Genomic DNA, 23,179 nt, shown 5'->3' on the forward strand with positions numbered 1-23,179 from the left:
GTAGCAGTTAGGCTCTTTTTAACAATCATTCCAATAAGAAAAGCACACTACTGGAATTATCTCATTCTAAACAGCACAACCATGCACAGCTTCCCACAGGCAGGCAGCAGGATTTGCACAAGGAGACAAAAGAATAGGCAAGTGTTCAACAAATTTTGGAGATTAGGAAAATTGTGCTTATTTTAAATTTTCAATAGCAGCAGATGAGAACCAGGTCAGGCTATTCAATCACAGTTCAGGAAATAAATTGCTTATTTTTCAAAAGCCTTCAGTATTAATTTAACTCTGCTTTCACTGAAGTCAGTGGGAACTGCTAACAGGTTTCAGCATGAGAGTCTGATGAGTCTCAAGCAATTCTAGATATCTGACCTTAAAACTGTCACTTTGGTCATTGCTCAATATAAATTACATTGAAGTACATATGTACATGGTGCTTCTTGCCTTCTCTTCCTTTCTCACAAAACCCATGTATGAATGCTCTCACAAACAAGCACAACTGAAATGAAAATTTGAAGTACCCATGTGATTTCTATCTGTATGATTTTCTTCCACCCAGAAAACAAACAAACAAAACCCAACATTAATAACACTACACCAATCTATTTCAACCACTTTGTGGTAATACAGCAAATTATATAATTATGGATTTTAGAAAGCACATCTTTTAACTTCTGCATATGTATCTGTCATGTAACATTGTTCATAGTTCCACAACTTGGAATGTAATCTTCCAATAAGCAAAAAAAATAGGCCTATTTTTAAAAAATGTACAGTACTAATTAAACTAAATAGACCTGGAAAGGTCAGCAGTTACATTTATGGATTCCAGCACTGCTGCTCCAGAATGTTTAGAATGAAGTCCCTATTGTGATCGACCACTGATTTGTCTTAGAGGATAAAAAACAATCCTATTCCCCTATTCCCCTCCATGCTGGGATCCATGCTCAGCTCTCTGAATTTGAGAAGACATAAATGAAATTTTAACAAAGGGTACAAGGGTTTCTGAGAAAAGGAAAATGCTGTGTATTAAGCAGGCACTTTAGTGAAAACTCCAAAATATCCATTTCCATAGGATGTGGTTGCTACAGATTGAAGCCACTGTCCTATTGCAATCCCTCACAGAAAAAGTAGCTTTAAAAAATCATACATTTCAAGCAATTGGAATCTATTGACCACTTAAGGCAAATCTTAAAAACAGTTTAACTCTTTTACAATTTGCAATGCTTAGAGATATGTAGAGATCTGCTTGCCAAACACTTCCTACGCTGTTTTGCTGGAGTCTGCATCTCAGCATGCAAGATTCTGAGAGAAAAGCCCCCTATCTGGCCCTTTTCTACATTGTGTCACACTTCTTGGGTAGTCTTCATGTCTCTGTCTCCTTCCCTATTACCCTCTGAGAACAGCACCTCCCAGAATTGCTGCTCTCGTCACTGGGACCCATGCTAGACCACCAGACTCCCCTACAGAATACACACTGACTTTCTGTGCAGCCATGTCTTCCCAGTTTTGAGGTGACTCCCTTATGTGTAATAGCAAAGGCAGCAAACAAGAATATTCTGATGAGATTTCCATATACAGTTCTTCTAGGGAGAGCAGAAGAGCCTCACACATAAATACACATACATAGATAGACACCCACACCTCTGTGCACACACAGCACACACACCATTTCCCTTTCCTGAATCTCTCTGGACTCAGGGCTGATGGGTACATTCTTTCTCAAATACAAACTCTTGAGTAGACAGCTTTTTTTTTCTCTAAAAGTTCACACTCATTCCTGGAAATGTGTTTTTCTCTTTTCCCCCCCAAAACAGTCGCTTGCCTGTGGCAGGCTGCACAATGAATTTCCTTCCCATACCTTTCCATTTAAAGTCATTCATTCCCTCACTAAAGCATCCTTTCAAATGCTTTGTGTAAGTTTTTTCCTTATAGCCCCCATCCATCTTTCTGTTGGTGTCCTTACAAGGGCCTCACACAGTCTCCAGCACATAAATGGAAAACCAATCAGGATTCATGTATTTTATATACACAGATTATGCGAGTTACTTTTCAGCAATAATCTCCCAGCATTACATTACTGTTCCCCTTTTCTTTTGGTTACCTTCACTTTGCAAACAAAATGGTTCAATAAAACTTAGCCTTGCAACTATGTGAATGCCTGGGTGCTGCCAGACTCTGCTGTCAGACTACAGCATTCTAAGCAAAACCTGAAGTAAATGTAAGCAGTTTTCTAGTTTCTTCAGGACTGTCATTTGTGTGATAGAACCTTTTAAGTTAACTCCCAGGCATTTCTAGCGAGCATTTAACATTGATTTTGCTTACGCAGGCAATATCCTGCTAAAGCCAGCAAAAGGAAGAGAATCAAAAGACCCTCTCCTCACAGACTAAGCTTTGATTAATCCTGGGTAGTTCTTCTGAGGTTAGAAACTCAGCCAGACATGTGACTTTGAAATCAGAACTGTACAACAAGATTTAAAAATAGGTATGCTATACTAATAAGAAAAATGAGAATATATTAGAAAAGATATGGAGGGGGGGGGGCTTAAGGTCTGAAAAGTCTGTTCCATTTAGGATTTCTCAGGTCAGTACATCACAGTATGGGGGATAATTTCAATACATTGCTAAGATCAACTGGAGCTTAAAATGCTACAGACATTTTTTGGCATTGGATATCATATCCGAGGAGGGCAAGTTCCTCATCACATATGGATAAGTAAACTGAGGCACAGAAATTCATGTTCTTGGCTGACATCACCTAGTATTAAGCAAAATCTACTTAAAAAAACCCCACAAAGTACTTCATTTCAAAATGACTGTTGATGAAAATCAAGTACCTAATTATAATCAAGTAGTAACAACTTAAGCTGTCACGTGAGAGTAAAAATGAGAAACACACTGAAACATGTAGGCTTGTTTTCTAAATCCAATATATATGAACTTGGAGTGCTTTCCAAATTACTAACTGTCATTAAAGCATTATCTGAAATCAGGAAATACATCTTACAGCACATGATTTGCCCAGCACAGTCATCCCATCCTATGAAATTAGGGTACATCCTGTCATGTTGTCATGCTTTTTCACCAGTTTAAGCAAAATGTCATAATGAAATCTAACGATTCTTTAAAACTATTATATAGCATTTATTCTTCAAACATCGACTTTATTATGGGCCAAATCCTGTGAAGTGTGTAGTGCCCTCAGTTGTCATTTGACATTCACTTCTGCTTAAGAACTCATAAAATTTATTACAATGTCACATTTGACTGACAAATGCCTCAGGAAAAGTCAATTTATTTAGGATAAATCAGAGCAGAAGGAAAAAAACAATGTAACTGAAAATCGGTGCAGCTTCTGACACACCAGACACTAGGATTCTCTTTCATTTCACTGCACTGATGGAAAATGGCCTTAGAAATAAAAAGGAAGACAATATGTGTCTTTCAGTTGAAAGTTCCATACTATGTAGTCATTTATTTCCTTCTGAGATTGCTAGACTGACAACAAAATCTCTTAAGTTGGTAAACATTAAGGGAAAAGAAGAACATCATCTTTTTCTTTGACAGTTGTATAATATCTAGGAATAAAGGGAACAGTAGACACTGATATTTTTCATGACAAACAGTATGACCAGTGGAGAAATCACGTGTCCTTAATACAAAGGTAAAAAAAAAAAACAAACCCAAAACACTTCTAAATAAGTGGCACGAAGTTCTCTTATTTTGAAAAGGCTTTTTGCACATGCAATAACACAATTCATACAACCACATTACATCACTACATTTATGAAAATTTAGCAGGAGTCTTTCAGCAGACACGACATCAGCACTTTTCCTTTTTGGTCATCAGTGTGCCATCATCTCTACAGACCAGGATAATTAACTATTATTAACAAAGAATTTTTACATTCTAACAAAATGAAATGGAAAAGAAGTTTCAGAAAGCTCATCCATTTAAATAACAATAATAATAATAAAAATAAAGCACAGGTTAATTACAGACATCATTAGGTTACTTTCTCTGACCTGTTATATAACATAAACCTTAAAATGTCACCTGGTTCTCCTTGCACCAAGTCAAATGACAAAATACCACTGCTTGACTTTCACATTCCACATTCCTCAGAACTACACTTCTAGGGATGTATAGAAAAACGAGTGCAACCAAAAATGGGAAAATGAAAGGTTTTAATCTCAAAATAGCAGCATGTCCATTTGTTTGGTAGTACTTAGTTTGCAGCCAGCACTAACTAGACCACTTATTATTGTAGCCTGTCCAATTTCTCATCCAAAACTGCAAGGGGTATCCAACGTACACTGAGAGCCCAAGGATACAAGAATTAGAGCTGTAATGTCCCTAGCTCAATGATTCTTGTTGTGCAGTACTTGGGGTTTTGCTCTATTAAAAAGAAACAGATTTACTGCAACTTGTAGATATTCATTCAAGCTTCAAGCAGCAGATAAGTCAGCTCAACCAATGACTCACCACAGTATTTATTATACTAACAGAATGGTCTTTCAGTTATTGTTCATGTGGATTTACTGAGAGGAGGAGAGTAAAGAACAAAAAGTAGTGACAAGAGATGACAAGAGAACAAACCTGACAAAAGGCCTGACAGCAAATATTGCCTTATGCTAATCATGAGGCCATAAATACGTGAGTATATTTTGGCTGGAGCAACTTTTATAGGTTATCAAAAAGAGGATTTTTAAGATATTCCCTCTTTCTCCACCCTAGGTTTCACTACTGGTGTAACTTCAGAATTTCAAGACTGGTGAACTCAAGCAGATAGGGATGTCTCCAACCAAACTGACTTCATACAAATGCCCAGCAAATACCTGCACCATTTAGTGGCTGTGAAGTGAGGTGAACCAAATTTCAAAAGACAACAAGTCGCATGCAGTTTTCAGTACAAAAACCTCTAATTCACACGTCTACTAATTGAAGAGAAGAATTTGAGACGTTTCCTCAGGAATACATAAATGGTCTACAATGGAGTTTTTCATGTTCCATATATTCAAGTACCTGTTTTCTATTTAGTATTTGGTGTCAATAGTGGACTATTTTGAAATGCACCTAAATTATATGAATAGCAAATATGACTGATGAAGCTGATTTAAAAAACTATTAATAGAATGTGAGGGAGTTTCCTATTAAATTATTATTTTTAAAACTGTTAAGGATAAAATGCTGATAAGGTTCTATTAGCAAAAGAGTTCTTCAGGAGTAAGAACTGAGGAGAGGACTGACATTAAATCAATTTAAGAACAGCAGTAATGGTAGGAAGTTATAAGCTTTACACTTTAGCTGCATTAGAGAATTCTAAAGAAACAAAAAAAGAATTAAGGTTTGGTTTTTTTTTTAATGCAGCATACCTCAGCTCCTCTAGCACTTCTGCCATAAGGAATGTTGAAAGCTAACTTTCCCTTTTAGCATGACAGGTAGAATTGTCACTTACACCATCAAGCCATTAAACCAGTTTTTAAAAAAGTATTTTGTAGATTCCGTAACACCAGCATTCTAGATAATTTTCCAGTGTCTTTTCAATCAAGAAAATCTGGCTAAAATTGCACAATCTGACCTTTCGATTAATGGCCCTGCCTCTTGCCTGTCATACTAACACAGAGTTTGGGGAATAGTTAGGATTCATCTGGAAGTGATATAATTTCTGCCTTTGTCTTTCTTTTCTGGACACTAATGGCTTTTAGTCAGTCAGCTTCACTCAATGTATGACACATGGAACCATTTTATTTTACTTGTCCATTAACTTCAAGCATTGTGACAAGAACAAAGCAACTTCTTAAGTTGAGTTCAGCTACATATAATCAATTTCTACAAATCCTCTGCTTATATGGTGCTGGTTTCAGTTGTCACCAATGTTTATCTGAGAGCAACAGTATCTATGACTAATCAAGAGAGGCTCCTTAAGCAAATATAAAATATTAATGTTACCATTCAGCTTCCCCATGCATTTCTGTCCAAGGATTTTTTCCCAATGCATTATCTACCTTATCTGTTCTTTTTTTTTCAAGCAAGAACTTTGGGGAAAAAAGCACCAACCAGAAGGGCTTTCTGAAGTCTAAGGCCTCAGCATGGCACACTGTATTGCTTCCTTGAGATCATGCAAAGTACAGACCACAGATAGTACTTGAAAGCAAAAAGCAATACATACATTTCTATGAATACTATCACTGATACAAACTAGTAGGGGAAATACATTCTATTACGAAAACTGAAACCTGTGGTCCTGCAAGCTTTTTAAACAGTATTTCTACTCTTTAAATATTTATCACTGAGCTGCAAATAAAACATCTGTAATATCCTGTGGAAATAACACACACTAGATGAGTTTTAGAAATATGTTTTGACTGTAGTAACGTTTTACTCAGTTGTACCAACCTGACAGCTGGTCAATGTCTGCATTACAGAACACTTCAATTCCATTTTTATTCCTCATACTTTTTTAAAGAAACATAATTTCCCATCCCTCATTATTAGGACATCAATGAGATAGGAAGTCTCTAGGCATTGCTGAGAGGTTTGGAAAGCCCAAGTATTCTTGTTGGAGTTGATCTAGCCAGGCCACATAGTAAGGTTTCATTTGGATTTAAGTGACATTTAGGTCTACATTGCAAAGGTGTTTTATTCTGACTCAATTGTATTTTTGTGTGATTGGGTTCTTGTTGAAGTTCACAGCAATATGCCTCTTCCCTAGCTAAATTTTGCCAGGACTAGCTGTGCTTGTGAAATGATAGTTTCAGCCATTCTTTTCTACAATCCAAAGTGACACAATTCCTATCATAAGCTGTAGGCACACACATAGAGACTAAAAATAAAGGGAGAGAGTTTATCTTCTCCTGATGTTGGATTTTTTCATTGAGTTTTTAGGACATCATGATTTTTACTACCTGATACTTCCAGATGTTCCTGGGTCACCTTCTTTGCTTTCTCACCTTGGGCCAGACCAGGAATAATGACGCAGCTGTGCTCCAGTCTCTGTGACATCTTTGCTCCATTCCAAAAAGCCAAAAAAAAACCCCCAAAACCTCACTTCAGCTGAGTGAATCTGCAAGACAATGAATAATAAAAAAAAATTTGCTCATAAATAATATGAAACTTTGGCAACAAAAAGTATTTTACCAATCTGAGCTATCAAGCCATATTGTAGTATCCCAAGAAGAAGCAGCAGCTTTCATTAAGCCACTAAAACTACATTCACACAGCATGCTTTTAAACTCCCAAACCACTAACCTGCTGCCTTGAAACTGAATGATTCTCCACTTCTCTATCAGATGAAAAGCAACATTCAAATCATGCCTTGTTTCAGAAGAAGACTAAACCTATATGTAGCAACTTTTGTATTATGCTATGTTTGCCTGGATGCAGACCTGTGTAATGTGCTTTAGGGAATCCTCCTTTAGTGGAAGAGTTGTACTAGATCTGCAGAGGTCCCTTCCAACTCTGACAGTTCTGTGATTTTCTCCCTCTTCTTTCTTGGCAGCCCTTCAATTAGAAACCTCCCCACAGAGGCTGATAAGCAGTGCAGCAGCATTATGCAGTATTATTCTAGCTTTGCCCTTCAATGAATGATCATCTCCATCTGATGTGTGTCTGAGGACACATTCAACAAAACGTGGATAGTTATTCCCTGACTTCTGTCCTTTCTTTGTCCATTCTTTCAGATTTTAAGAAAACTCAGTCATAGCTGGGACAGAAGGAACCACCAAGTCAGTAAGTACCAACAGGAAGAACCTGTTCTCTCTGGTCCCAAGACTTGCCTGTTAATCTGAATACAACAGGTCAAAAACATTGCTTGGTTATTTCATGCACTCAGCCCTACAAAGCCACAGCTATATCTGTTAAGCTGCACCAGTCCAAAGCTGGTGATAGAAGTGGGGATAGAAGAGCAGTGTTTGTGACAAAAGGCAACGAAGAAAAAAAACCATCTGTCACATACCCAATGAACTGCCAGGCAACTCAAAGTGTTCAGTTTCATATAGGCTGATATCTCAGATGCTCTGAAGTCAGAGGAATGTCAGGTAGAAGACTGAAAAACCTTCTATGCTGGTTTCTTGTCATTATGAATACAATTTTGTAGGTGAATTTGGAATTACAGGCTCAGATATCAAAATTAAACACATAAATAGCTAGAAGGCAATGTGGTTTTATCTTCTTCCTGAGGATAAAAATTCATAGGGTATGTACACCTGCAAAACCACACAGTAGTGTTGTACTTTTATCATAAGCTAATCACATCAGGGTAACAACAATAGCTAAATTTAAGATCTCAGAGTATGGTTAAGCAAGCCAAAACCAAAAACCAACACGAAGCTCTACAAGTGGCTGCCAGGCTGCAGAGTCCCCATGGATTTTTACTGCTCAGCTCATTTTTTCCCTCCTACTTTATTGCAATACAGTAACAGCTGTCATCACCTGAATCATTCTGAACCCCTATTTTCCAAAGGTATTGCCTGCCTGCCTCTCCCTGTCCCTGTCCCAAATACATTCAGTCCATTTCCTCAGACATCTTGCTGTCACCTGAGCAAGGCTTAGTTTACACTTAATTGGGACAGAGCTCATTTTAGACTGCTAAAGACCATACATGATTTTCTACCTAAACCACAGCTAGCCCAACCACCTGCAAAAAGCTAGAACTTGGCACTATTCGTCCAGTTTGTTTTGTTGTTGTTAAGAAACCTTTAACCTGTATTTCCAGCTTAAACCCCATAACAAATATCTGCAAGAATTCAGAAATGCAGAAGCTTTTCAAGTCACCGTTTCTTAAATGTGGGACAGAACCAACCCCTTATTGTTAACCCTCTTTTATCTTTACCTGGTGTGGCTACATGGTGCATGAAAACTTTATTTTATTCCCAGACAATGCAGCTGTGTAATAATGTTAGCTTTGTCCTTCAGTGTAAAATAATTTCTTTTCTGACATGTGTGTCTTAGGACCCATAACACTGATACATCTGAAAACAGCAATTCATTTTAAAAATTTCATTCAAGCATCTGCACTAAGCAGAATTTACAAAGAAAGAGACATTTGTCTGATCATACAACTTAACAGCTTTGTGCAGCCTACACTGCTTCATGTTTCCTGCAGCTCAGTCACTGACTAGGGATAATACTAAAGGCTACTTCTTGTTCTGTATGTTGCTATAAATTTTCAATTTATGATATAAACCTAAATTTCAAGGTAAAATCTTAAATAGTTAAATGCTTAAATGCCTTTTAAAAATACAACAACTGAATACATGAAAAGGAATTAAAAAAAAAAAACAAAACCAAGCTCAAGCTAAAAATCCCCAAGGGTATGTGCATGCGCTGGGGTGGGGGTATTCAAAATGCAATGAGCTACAGGGATTTTTTTTAAGTAAAATGCTTTCATGCAACCCTTGAGAACTATATACCTGTGTCTGTGTACACCCATACAGACAATACATATTGCAATTAAAGCAACTTGCCCTCGTCTGCTCTGGTGCAGCTCTTTCTGATACCATAATTGAGGTCACGTAACAGAAGCAGAGATAGATGACTCCTGTTCATATAATTTTGGAAAGTAAGGGAGAAACGGAAAGGTGAATTACAGTGTAATGACAGAAATCAGGTTTTACGTGAAAAATCAGATGAGGGATCTGGACAGGCTGGAATGAGGGGCTGAGGCCAATTGTATGAGGTTCAACAAGGCCAAGTGTTGAGTCCTGCACTCGGGTCACAGCAACCCCAGGCAAGGCTACAGGCTTGAAGAAGAGTGGCTGGAAAGCTGCCCAGAGGAAAAGGAGCTGGGGGTGTTGATCAACATCTGGCTGAATATGAGCCAGCAGTGTGCCCAGGTGGTCAAGAAGGCAATGAGCATCCTGGCTTGTATCAGAAATAGTGTGGCCAGCAGGACTGGGGAAGTATTGTCCCCCTGTACTGGGCACTGGTGAGGCCACACTTCAAATACTGTGTTCACTACAAAGAAGGGCACTCTGTTGCTGGAGCAAATCCAAAGAAAGGCAACAAAGCTGGTGAGTGAGGGGTGTCTGAAGGAACTGGAATTGTTTAGCCTGGAGAAAAGGAGGCTGAGGGAAGGCCATCTCACTTTCTACAACTACCTGGAAAGAAACAACTTGTCTCAAGTTACCACGAATAGGACAGGAGGGAATGGACACAAGTTTCATCAGAGGAGGTTTAGATTAGTTATTAGGAAAAATTTCTTAACCAAAAGGGTTCTCAAGCATCGAAACCCAGAGACCCATTGAAGCCCACAGACTACCCCTGGGAGAGTTTAAAAGACCACTCATAAGTGTACACATGCTGCTTAGGCAAATGGTGAAGTGGTGGCCTTGGCAGTGTGAGGTTAATAGCTGGACCTGATCATCGTAAAAGTCTCATCCAACCTAAAGGATTCCATATTTCTATGACGTGTATTAACCAAAAATCACACTGTAACATTAGGAGGCAATTACACTATAGACTGAAGGAGAAGATATTTGCAGTGATAGTAATTGAGTACTAAATACAAAGAGAAATAAAACAACAAAATGTAAAAAAAAAAAAAAAAAGAGACAAGCCTTATAAAATACATACACCAATCTGATGACAGAATTAGCTTGGATATATTGACAGGTAAGCATTAGCATAAAACACTAGACAATATAAGGTAAAACCAGCATTTTTAAGACATTTTCCTAGTCTATGAAAAGCTAACAGAGCTGTAGATATGGGTATCATTCAAAGTGACCAGTACTAGCTGCATGGAGAAAAAAAACTCTTGTTCTAATAACATATTACATCTTACCATAAAGGTAGCTAGCAGTGTATTTGATCATGAAATGTGAGGGTCTAGAGAAACTGATGGAACACCAACAAGGTTGTCTATAATCTAACTGTGACTAAACAAATAGCTGGTAACATTTCCTTCTGATTACACAGTATCTACATAAATTAAAGGATTATAATTGTGTCAGGAACTTTGAGTTAATGAAACTGATTTTAATATACCGTGAGGTATATTGGTACTATTTACTATGAATCAATGTAACTACAAATTTTGCTTACTCTTGTTTTGCTCCCAGCATGCAGTGTATATTAACCTGTTCAACTTCACATAGCCACCAATTGTGACTATTACAATCCATGTAATTTATCAAATTTAAAAAAATATATATCCAAGCAACACCTTTCCATATGGCCAATTAGTGAACTCATAAAATTCAGCAAATATATGATGCTGTATTGAACATCTGTGCTGGTTATCCTATGGGAATTTTTAATAAAGGACCAAACAGCATATTGATGTTAATTCTGTGTTACCGGGACTTTAAATAAAAAACTAAAATAAATAGCATCCATTAAACTGATCACACTGTTGTAACTCAAATTGTGTTTATTATGCTAATGGAACATGAAATTAAGAAAAAGACCTTTATGCCAGTGGAATTAATTAATGAGCTTTATGAAGGCATTGGGATGTAATTTATTTCTAGATAAGTAAGTCTAATTTGCAGTTCCATGGGTCTCTGCAATGCTGATTGTAATAGTTATTCCTGCAGATGTGCTGCTCACAGCATGTCTTTCCATTAGAAATGAACACCTCATTATATAAACTGTACCTAATTAAACATAATACAGTGGTGACTTGTTAAACTGGCCTTTTTAAGTCAGCAGCTGCTTAAGCTAATAATACCGTACACAAGATTTATATCATCTACCATATAATACTGATATTAAAATATACTGCCCAAGGGATTGACAACTAATTTACCACTGTGTAACAGGTACACTTCAGATTCTGCAATGGAGATTAAAAGACTACTAGTATATAAAAATCAAATGAATTAAAGTCTATTTGGAGTTCTAAATAATTATGAAAGTTTTTTATCAACTTTGTTCTTTAACAGGCTGTTTTAAAACCCATAACCAGGCAATATCACTTTTCCCATCTTTTTTTTGCCATATCTGATGGGTTGATACTCTTATGTGGCCTGAATTGCTCCAATATTGAATGTAATTAGGTTTGTGCAGACTCACTTTGTTTCAGGCAGAACAAGCTGAGAAACTGCTAAGACAGATCCATCTATTTCTTTAACTTTGCAAATTTGATTCTCTGAATATTCAGTACATGTCCTGCTTTCCACCAAAATGTTGACACATCTTACGTTCAAAATATTACAGTCTTTGCCCATGGAGTCTGATTATTTTGGTCAGAAAACGAGGAGATCAGACAAAACAATAATGAGATTTATTTTCTCACTAAATAAGACAGGAATATTTGAAAAAATCACAAGAAGATTTTAGATAAACAATGTTTGATCATGAAAACTTCACATTCTGTATACACTCTGTGGTTTAAGATTTGTTTTCAGTTTCTCTCTTTTTCAACTACCACTTCATATTCTAATGCAGAGTGGCATTACTTTTGTTCTTCCCATTTTACCAGTCTGTATGAAATAGATATGTTTTTCTTGCAGGTGGAATGACATAGCTACCCCTTCTCCCCTCAGGAGCCTGTGATCCCTCTTTTTCTCTATGCTCAAGTATTCAAAACTACATCATCTTCCACTAGGTCTTGCTCTATCCCACAGCTGAACCATCTAAGACATGAACAGCCCTGCATATTGCTGCCACCTCTCCTTGAATAAAGAAAATGAGACTCAGATTCTAAACAGCCTTGAACCTATGCCATTCCATGCAATAAATTTTAAAACATGGATACATTTAGTCAAAGACTTGAGTCCATTGATGTCCATCTCAGGACTCAGGTTCAAAGTTAACAAATGTCAATAGATTTACTCAGTAAAGACTTGAAGTTTCTAACAAATGTTCACTCTGTTGCACCCCCTTTCCATAAATTAGAAAACACACAAAAATGAGATGTGGCCCTACTACTTGAAACCCATCCCTTTTTTGGGATTCTCTTCAAGTTTGGGAGGAAAAGATTTAGATTCAGACTTGATTTGCTCTGAGCCACTTTTCCTGTCTCACTGAACACATAACAAAAAAACAGTGTTCTTAAATCAATGATTGCTTTAGCTTTGTTTTCAGTAAGCTGTGAACCACAATCCTCTTCTAAAGCCTGCTGCTCTGATAGCAACCTCTGTCACTCTCATAAACCCTAATATCTGCAGCATCATACTTTACTTTTAAGGTTTCTTAGTAAAGACAGTGTGACAGTCATTCTTCTCTTCTTGCCAGAATCCCTACATCATTCTGGACCGCAGTGTGAAATACATGAATCACTGCAAATTAAGATTAAATTACAGTTTGTGCTAGAGTACAGATTCAGAGAAAAGGGATCTGTCCTGTCTTACAGAGTGTGCGTCAAGTAACAAAAACACGTGCAATTTAGCTTTATTGACAGAAAACCAAGAGCAGTCTTCCAGACTGAAGCCACTTGTACACAGCTGGCTTATCCTACCAACAGAAAGGGGGTTCTTGGGTTAGAGCTGACAGCACGGTTAGAAGGAGCACAGCCTTCCACACTAAAGAATAAAACAGGTAATTGCATGAGAATCTATGATTAGAAGCAGTGCCTGCGTGGAAAATATTTTTATATGTAGAAATTGTTCCATAATCACAGTTTGAATTCTGTCTTTACCAAGGCAGCTTTTTAATTTCCTGGATGTCACCATTTGCTTCATGCTTTCAAAAGAGAGTCCTCCAACTATCATCTAAAGTACTTAATTCTTGCTTGGGATCTTTATTGTGAAGTCTCTTATTACAAAATCCCTGTACTAAAACAACCATCTTTATTTTAAAGAAAACTGTTTAAATTCAAAAACCGAACTCGTTTTTTTTTGTCAAACTCCCATTTAAATTGCTTCACTAGCTCTCAGTAATCAGATATGGAATGTAACAGAACAGCAACATAATTTGTTTTGAGAGCAAAATTTAGCAAAATCAATCAACAATAAGAAAAAAATAAGAACTCATAAGCACCATGGCTCCATTGTAATTATTATTTTTAATTAAATTATTCCAAACACATTAATTTCCTTTCTGCACTACTTTTATAGTTTTACTTACCCTGAAATGGGAACTGAGCACTTTGAAAAACAGGCTGAAACACTCCTGTTTCACAACAGATTGAGCAGTTACACCTCTATCCTCTTCCAAAATAAAAAAATATGCTTTAGTAACATATCAGACCTAACCTCTTCCATGACACTTTAATATCCTCTGCCTCTTAAAGCAACAGCAAACAAGAAAGATATTTTCTCTATACCTCCTTTACTGACAACAGAGAAATCTCACCAAGATTTAGAGATCTTAAGAACTGGCCACATACTGGATCTTGAATCTGAAAACCATTTTCAAAAGTGACACTACTTTACAATTAATATTCCTTATTAGTATCTCCTGTCATTGTGCTCCCAGCTGTATACAAAATTTAAAAATAGCTCAGATAAAAAGAAGTCAGATAAAACAAAATACAAGGATGATTTAATGGTATCAATAGAAGTTTTATTAATTTAATTCAAATGTTTAATTCAAATTTCTAAATACAACAATGGTGGCTTCATAGGCCTACTGATGTGGCCAAGTTTCCAAAGGTCATTTACAGTTTCAGAATAACAATGAAATTGAAAGAAATATCCAGATAATTTGATGGCTACAGGAGCTAAATTTCTAAAACCTTTCTGAGAAGTGACTCACAACTGGTCTGATCTCACAGTTGCCTAACAAGACTGGCTTGAAAACTATGCTGCCTATCTAGCTTTTTTCTTTTACAGTTCAGTGCTATTATACACACAAGCAATTATCTTGGACGCATAAAAAAGAATCTAGACCATCACTTATAGTTGATCTTCAACCTCCTTGGGAGATAAAGGAGAGCAAACAATTGGGATCAACCAAACAAAGTCTCTCAGGAGTATTCCTGCCTAGAGGAAATTAAAAATACATAATAATATGATAAGCAGGGGAAAAAATATTCCTTATAGAAGACAACTCGTTACTAAACAAGTTATTATTTCAGCCAATTGCTGCTACCATAGAGTCAAAAGAAGATGTTGGATGAAAGAAAACATTATGAAATTACTCATATTTTTCCTCTCAAACCAAATGTAGAAGCTTACTGCCTGCTGCGTTGCCAAAGACTTTATTCATAGATTCTCTAAAACTTTAACCCTCTTCCTGAATTTTCTAAATATATACCAAAAGACATTTTAAAAATTGTCAACATACCATCGACTGAAAAATGGGTATGGGATGGTGAATTGGGACAATTGCAGGAGACAAAAATGGCACCTTCTTCCAAACACCTCTACAAAACCTGTGTTTGGGGGAAGCAAAACCTTCTAACCCACACTGAAGACCACAGAAAAACAGAAGTTCCATTCACTAATGGTTTGTCACTATCACTTCATCTCAAACAGGACAATTATTTTCTGATACCCTGACAAATAAAGAAACTTCTTTTCTAATGACTTGGAAAGCAAAGAAAAAAGTATGTGTGTCATTTTTATTTAATTTTGTTGCTAAAAGCTGGATATAGTAACACTAGGAGGTCACACAGATACCTTGAAAAAACAGAACTGACAGGCTTGTTAATTACCAACAAAAATGTATTTTCAATTATAACAGTATTTTCATGATCTGAGGGGCCAGTCTTCATTCCCCATGTGTATACCATCAAGAAAACTAATGAAACACTGCAAGAAAAATTCAGAAGGTTGCTTCTGGTCCCATCAAGGACAGAAATCTCCACTGACTTCAGCGTAAACAGAATCAGGCCCTTTATGTGCATATTAACTACAGCAGACTCTTCTGTCTTAATCTTTTCTGAATACTTGCTTTTGATGCCACAAAGAAGATAAGATAATCTGATAAAAGTAATAGATGAAAGTATATTATTATCTGTACCATCTCTACTATAAGATACAAAAAACTTTGTAGTGTCTGTATGTATTACCATAAGCTACAGTGAAAGTTGACCTGGTTTCTAGAGGGCAGTTTTTAAAGTATAATGCTGCAGCAATTTTGGCTGCCATACCTTTCTACAACGTTTCTTATGCCACTGAAGATTTGATACATCTGCAAAACACGATATAAATACAGCACCAGAATATTATCTTATTCTTTGGCCGGTAGCTATGAAGTAAATTATTCAATATTGTTTTTCATATAAATATGAATCCTTTAGACTTTTCCTGAGATTTTTTTTTTTTTTTAAAGACAGATATTGATACTGTTATTGTTGTCATTGTCACTAACGACAAGAATTACTGCTTTGTAATTGCATGTACTCTTCCCTCCCTCTCTGGAGGCTCCAGCACAGAAACTCTCTACGATCTATTTTAAAACCACTGGGATTTTGAGTTAGATTTCTCTAGGTCCAGAAACAAATTCTTATTAGCATCATAGTGAAAAGCAGTGAAAAATCCACAGAAGGAAGCACAGCTTCTCCAGTGGAGGAGCACCCCTGTTCAGTAGGTCACAGATCCCCAGGGAGCAATAGAAGGGCGCATTTTGTACACCCAGAAGGGCTTCGTGGAGAAGACAAGTAGGGTGTTCTCATTCAGGTGAAGCCCCAGCACATGGGGCTTACATGGAATAAGCCTCATACAATCAGGAGACATTGTCTTCAAGGCCCAGAACACATTCTACTGACTTATGATTAAATACATCAGGAACTGCATTGGTATAGTACTGTAGGAGTTCAGCTATCCACTTGTGATGTGCTCTGGAGAGTTTAAACTCCATAGGGACCAACTTACATGAGGTAGGAAAGTTACTGACTCTACAAACAGGGAATCAAGTCTGAAAGTATTTTAGCAGAAAGCTGTTGAATGATTACCTTTTGTGTAAATAAATCCCAGGCCAACTGGATACCAAAATAACCCTTCTCCTTGCCAAACATCTCCTAGTCTCCAGCCTATATCAATTACTGAAACACACACCATAATACTTAACAGTGCAGGTGTTAGTAAAGTTATTTTTCTTTACTAACCTTCATGAGACCATTATGAATTCAACACATAACTTAAGGGAAAGTCAATTAGTGGCAAAAGGTAAGGGGGAAAAATGCAAAGATGGCTTTGACTCCTCCTCTGTTCAATGAGTTGAATTCTCAGCTAATGCATAGCCCCATTCTTCCATTCATATCTATTGAGCTTTTATTTCTGTACAACAGAGGCATAAACAGTAGGGCTAAGAATAAACCTGTAGACCCAGCTTTAGTACTTTACAGGTACATACAAGCACACAAAGTAGTGAAAGATAATAGAGCTGCTTTTATTTCTACCTTTTACCCAACCATATCAATGGTGGTCAGGATTAATGACTGAGTCTTCGTACAAAAGCTCAGTTAAATCTAGAAGTGCATACACAAATTCTGACCACTTGCGAGGAAAAAAAAAAAGCATATCTGTGCCCCTTTTAGCTTTTACTGAGTTCTCACTAAATCTCTTAATACTTCTTCTGATCTACTCTAAATTTGCAACTTTTGAATAGCTACATTTGCAGCTCTGCTAATTTTGCTGCTCTGGGAACAGAGAAAAATCTGGTTGCCACAACTGTGGTTCTTTTGTGTTCAAAACTGCATCACTTATGTATTTAAAAATACATATGATATTTATAAAGCCAACTCAAAACATTACCAACTTGTCCCATTTTCATGTTTTCATGACAATTTATATGTTTTCCATATGGGCAAGTGCTGACAATATGATACAAGCTTAACGGAACAAATTGTGGTTTCTCTTTATTGTTTTGGCATCAAAAAATCTACATTTGCACAAAAATAACTCTCTCCACTATTTTCCAGGGATGATTTTTCATTAATGCAATTTTAAGTGCTGCTCTCTCTCTCATTTTACTTAAAAATGTGCCAGAAATTTTCACTGCTCACCTCACCATCATATCTTGCAAACCTATTGAAAAAGCTGATATCCAGAGAGTGCATCCAGATATTCAGACAAGTTTTCTATAACCTACCATGAGCTCCACAAAAACAGGTTTGGGAGAGGAATGCAAATGTGTCTCAGGTATGTGGCAAATGCACTTCAGGACAGTCTTACTGCCTTCTGTACACCCCATCACCCCATGCTCACAGCAAATTGACTTTTCCATGAATGCAAATAGGATTGCAGATCACCTTCAGCAGAAGTTTCCACTGTTGGCACTCTGCAACTTAATATACTCTGCTTATTCTGATGCATGTTTTCTTCAACCATTATCTCCATTTTCCTAATTTCATTACATTTCCTTTAAAAGAGCTTGTGGCTCAGGTCTAAGAAAGTTCAAGTAATAATTACTTTCATCTTTTTCTTTAGTTTTTTAAGAGTAGATCACTCCACAGCATTTATAAGATGAACATTAATAGCAAACAAAATGAGCTTCAGAGATACAGCACCTAATAATGACTTCTTTTTTTTTTAATTCTGGATTGTTTTCATATTAGGTACAGTATACATATGTAAGTTAATTAGGGCAAATTCTCTACTTGCTTATGATCTCATCCTTTGCAAAATTACCACACTAGTAGTGTTGAACGGGCTATAAATCATTATGATGTTCAAGCACAGTGTTGAATCTCTCTCGCCAATTAAGCAGAGTTTTGGAAAAGCTCTGGATCCAAAAGTTCACATGATGAAACGTTTGGCACAGAGCTGAATACTCTCTATTAAGATGCACTACACTGAGTAGTAAGCTATATTCTGCAGTGGTTCATTTATCACCTAAGCAGACTCTTGATTAAACACCTGTCTTTCCTCCTTACCTGTCAATAACTTATATTTCAAGCAACTGATTTCTCAGTAACAGGGAGAAAGTTTGCAGACAGGAAACTGCTGAGTCTGTTCTGTGAAATACAACAGAATTACTGAAATTGGGTAAACTGCAAGGACCCCTTGCAGTCTTAAACCTTAAAACTTAACAAAATTGCTCTTTTGTTCAAACAGCAAGTTGTTATCAGGCTATGGATGACTGTTGTTCTTTCATGTAGCATCAAAATCTGCATAGTTTGATTTTGAGTTTCCACTTTAGTTCTTCCCAATCAAAGTGATTCAATAGTCACTAAAATAATTATTCAAATAATAACTTTTAAAATAGTGTTGCAGTAAGATGAAATGGTACAGAATATTGATAATTGCACAAACACTAAGGAATTTTGAGCCTGGATGAGCAAGCAGGATTTTTTCTTTATCAGGAAATTAACAAGTAAAAGGAATCTGTTCATAGAGAAAAAGAAAATACATATTTTCCCCCATATTTCTACACTGAATTAATAGTGCTAACACTCTCAAGGTAACCTGACCTATAAATTACAGTGAATGAAATTCCTCACTTTTCAAAAACCATTTGAAAATTAGTTTTTCCACATTATTAATCATACTATTTAATCAATTTGAGTTACATCATAAGCTCCAAATGTTCTTTTTCTTCTGGCACTTCTCTGCATTCCACCCTTAAAACTTGCTTTGCAGTCAAAACATGCACACCAAAAAGTACTGATAGATATGGTCACAAACTTCCCATGCAATTTGCTAAACATTTCATAAAGTAGAACCACCGGACATGTATTAAAAAAAACAAAGCCAAACAAACAAAAGAAAACCCAATATATGTAATTTAACCAATGATAATAGATTTTGGTCACATCACTTCAATTTTTACTAGAAATTCAGCAGTACTCTCTACAGGACAGAAAGGCTTGGCTGGTACTGGTAATGGAAAATGAGCCAGAAGAAAATGTCAGGTTTTAAAAAATTCCCTACTGAAAGACTCAAAGGATGCAACATGTTTACATGGTGTTTTAAACCATTCCCTTCCAACTCTATTTTCTTTCAACAGATGTACTTGAGGTGTACAAACACTGACAGTCTAGACTCCTTTTTACATAAATTTGATTTTTCTACCTTAATTATTGTTGATGTTGTACATCATTTAGGTGTGATTATGTTATATTTAAGTATTCCTAAATTAATTCACATTAATCTAGTTACCTAAATTACATTTGAAAAATTATTTTAATGTGACATCCTGTTAATTTGTTCCTTTGGTACTTCAGCTCTGCATCCCTGGGGCAATGCAACCATATCCCATCTAATGTGAGAACTTCAAAGCTCTGATATAGTTTACAAACTTCAGATCATAGGAATTGCCATACATGATCAGAGTCACAGGTCATTTAGTCTAACATCCTGTCTCCTGCAGGGAAGATGCTCCAGGGGAAGGTGGAAGAAACCAAGCAGTAAGCAATGACAAAATGTAATTTGCAATGCAGTCGTTTGACACAAACAATGAAAACAGTGATTTTAAGGACAGCTACTATAAGAACAGAGATGAAAAAAACAACAGTAAGTAACCATTTAAAGAACACAAGGATGTTGCTTTTATGTAAGTTTTTATTTAAGTGACTCTTGATACACTGCTGATACTCCAGCAAGGGCTACAAGTAAATTACTTTTCAGGACAGAGCTATGGGCAAGAGAGAAAAATGTGCACTTATTCGATGTCGTGCTGTTTAAAAAGTGCTCTCCAAGTGGTCCACAAATTTTTATTCAGAAGAAATATCTGATTTTGCTTATGCTAGCTTCAGTGGGTAGTAAATCTAGTTGTACAGCCTTTGGTTTAGAAGGGTGTAATGGAAAGCAAAGTTCAGCCCTTATGCACCTTAGGATATAGATATGCAGTCTGTGAAACATGGAGAGACCAATGATCTTTATCAACAACTGAATTACAGCAATCCCCAGGGCCAATGCACAGAGAAAGCTCTGGCACAGTCAGTGCTGCAGAAGCCCCACTTCTCTTAGTCTATATTAAGTAGAGTATTCCACTAGGGCTGAAAGGCCTGATTTTCTTCCCTCTCTAGTCAAGGCTTCACACAAAATATGAGAAAAGAGACTGTCGCTCCCCTTCCCTAAACTCTTTCTTGATAGCCCTCTTCCACATCTTCCATGAGAAGGTCTGCATAAAGGAAGATACTTTAGAAGGTTTGAAATAAGCTTCCACAGAAAGCACAGATCTTTCACAATAACATCTGCATCAAATTATACAGAAAAGAAGATCTCCTTGAATCACATGAAACCAACTCTGCTAACAGTGATAAGACAGTGACTCCATGTAACAGAGCTCTGCTTTTTAATATTTTTTTGTTACATAATAGAAGAAATTCAACTCCGCAATTTTCCAGAAAACTATGTTAGGAATGTCACATGACTCAGACCAGAAACTCAAAATCTTTTTAGCTGTACACCTTTTGCCTTTCTACTTTACAGTACAGTCTAATTACATAATCACTTCTTTGTCAGTACCATATTTTTTCTCCCACAAACTCAGAGACAGATGTAATATCATATAATATTTTTCATTGCCATAATGGCCCAGTATGTCTTTACTGACAGACTTTTATGTGATTAAATTCTCATCTCTCTTCAGTAAATATTTTATTATTTTAGTCAGCAGTCATATACTATAGATTTTTATTTTTTTTTTAAATCAGCAGCAATGCTGCCTTAAGTTCAATTTTGAGATGAGATTTTACTTTGAAGCTAACTTAGCTGCATGCACAGGTAGCCTACAAATGCAAGTCACATCTCACAATGTTTTTAAGCTTGTCAACATACCTGACAGCCAAACTATGCAACAACAGTGGCCAGCCCATGATCAACAAATAACAGTGGTTTTTAGCTGCAAAAAACCCTCTTTCTAGAATGTTTTCTCAGTCTTGGAAAACAAACAAAACCCCATCAAGAATAGAGCTTTATTCTGTCCTAGAGAATTAGTTAAATATAACTACCTAGATCATCAGCCAGGCTGCAAATACAGATGATCACCACCTGTGACTTATGTTCACTAAACAGTACTCAGGTGTTGGTGGATCAGTGAATCTGTGCTTTGCCTTTGACCATGGGAACAGAACACAGACCAGCAGCAAGAGACTGCAGCAGTCATGAATGAGGATTTGGCTCATGCATGTTGAAAAGCTGAGACAGATAATGGATTTGCTAGACACTCTGGCATATACAAAGTGCTCAGCAACACAAAATGCACCATTATCTGAAGTGATATGATAATTGTACTTCAGAAATAGTAGCTGACAATGTAGTCAAGATTTGTCTCTTAAAGGGATTTTTTAAGTGTGACATTTCTTACCTTCTGCATACCTAACTTTACTCTTGCAACATGCTTTTGCCAACAGGACCATTTAAGAATGATGCAGGAAAAAATGGAGTAGAAAAAAAGCAGCACTTAAAAACAATACTGTCTAGCAGGAAATCAATTAGAGTTGTACAATGTTAATAATTTAAAAATGTATTCTTTTGCAATCTCCATAAAATACACCCATAATATACAACAACATCATATTCTTATAAGTGGAGCATTGTTTATAATGTAGGTGGGTAAAGACTAACAAACCAGAGCCCTTCCATATTGGTAAAGGATAATCTAGGAAAGACACCCTTACACCTAGCTTGTAAGAACAAATAACAGCCGATTTTCCATTCTGGTGCCTTCTCTCACCCTTCTTTGAGATGCAAGGAGTTTGAGCTTCCACCAGGCCAGATAACATACTAGTTAGTATACTCATTAGTATAGTCAAAATTGATAAATTTCTCTTGTAAAACACTTAATTTTCAATTCTAAAAGCCATATTAATACATGCACATTATTCTATGCTCAGATCCAGAACATGTAGCAAGACAAACCTCTTTTAGGGCCCGGCACTCCAAGGTCCAACCAGGTGTTCCAGGAGAAACTCACAAATAGTGCTCTGAGTCTAATGCTCTCAGGGCTGAGCAGCCTGGATCAGTGCTACTGCTCCTAAAATGGCCTCCCCTCTGGCTTCCCCAGGTGTGAGCTTTATTGGCCCCCTAATCCTGCTCATGCGCAGTAGGGGCTGCCCTAATCAGGTACAGGTGGGCTTCACACGAGGTCATGCCCACTACCTGGCAATTAGTGGCACCTGGTTGCCTCATTTCACTACAGAACATATTTACTTGTTGAAGTTGTTCTTACAGCTCCTTTCCACTCTAAGACAGTTACTGCTTTGGCTGAATTTTGCTCATAAAGTCACCACATTTCTGCCTGATGGAGATTCAAAAAAGGCCAAACCTCCTTGGAAAATGTACCCCTAACTTAGAGGCAAAATAAAGGCCATGTTCACTGAAAACAGATTCAGTTCTCAAATGGGATATGTCAGTTTAGATAATAAATAAATAAATCAATCGGTTTTGACACAAAGTCTTC

The sequence above is a fragment of the Heliangelus exortis genome, chromosome 8 (genome assembly GCF_036169615.1).
Source record: "Heliangelus exortis chromosome 8, bHelExo1.hap1, whole genome shotgun sequence".
NCBI lineage: Eukaryota > Metazoa > Chordata > Aves > Apodiformes > Trochilidae > Heliangelus > Heliangelus exortis.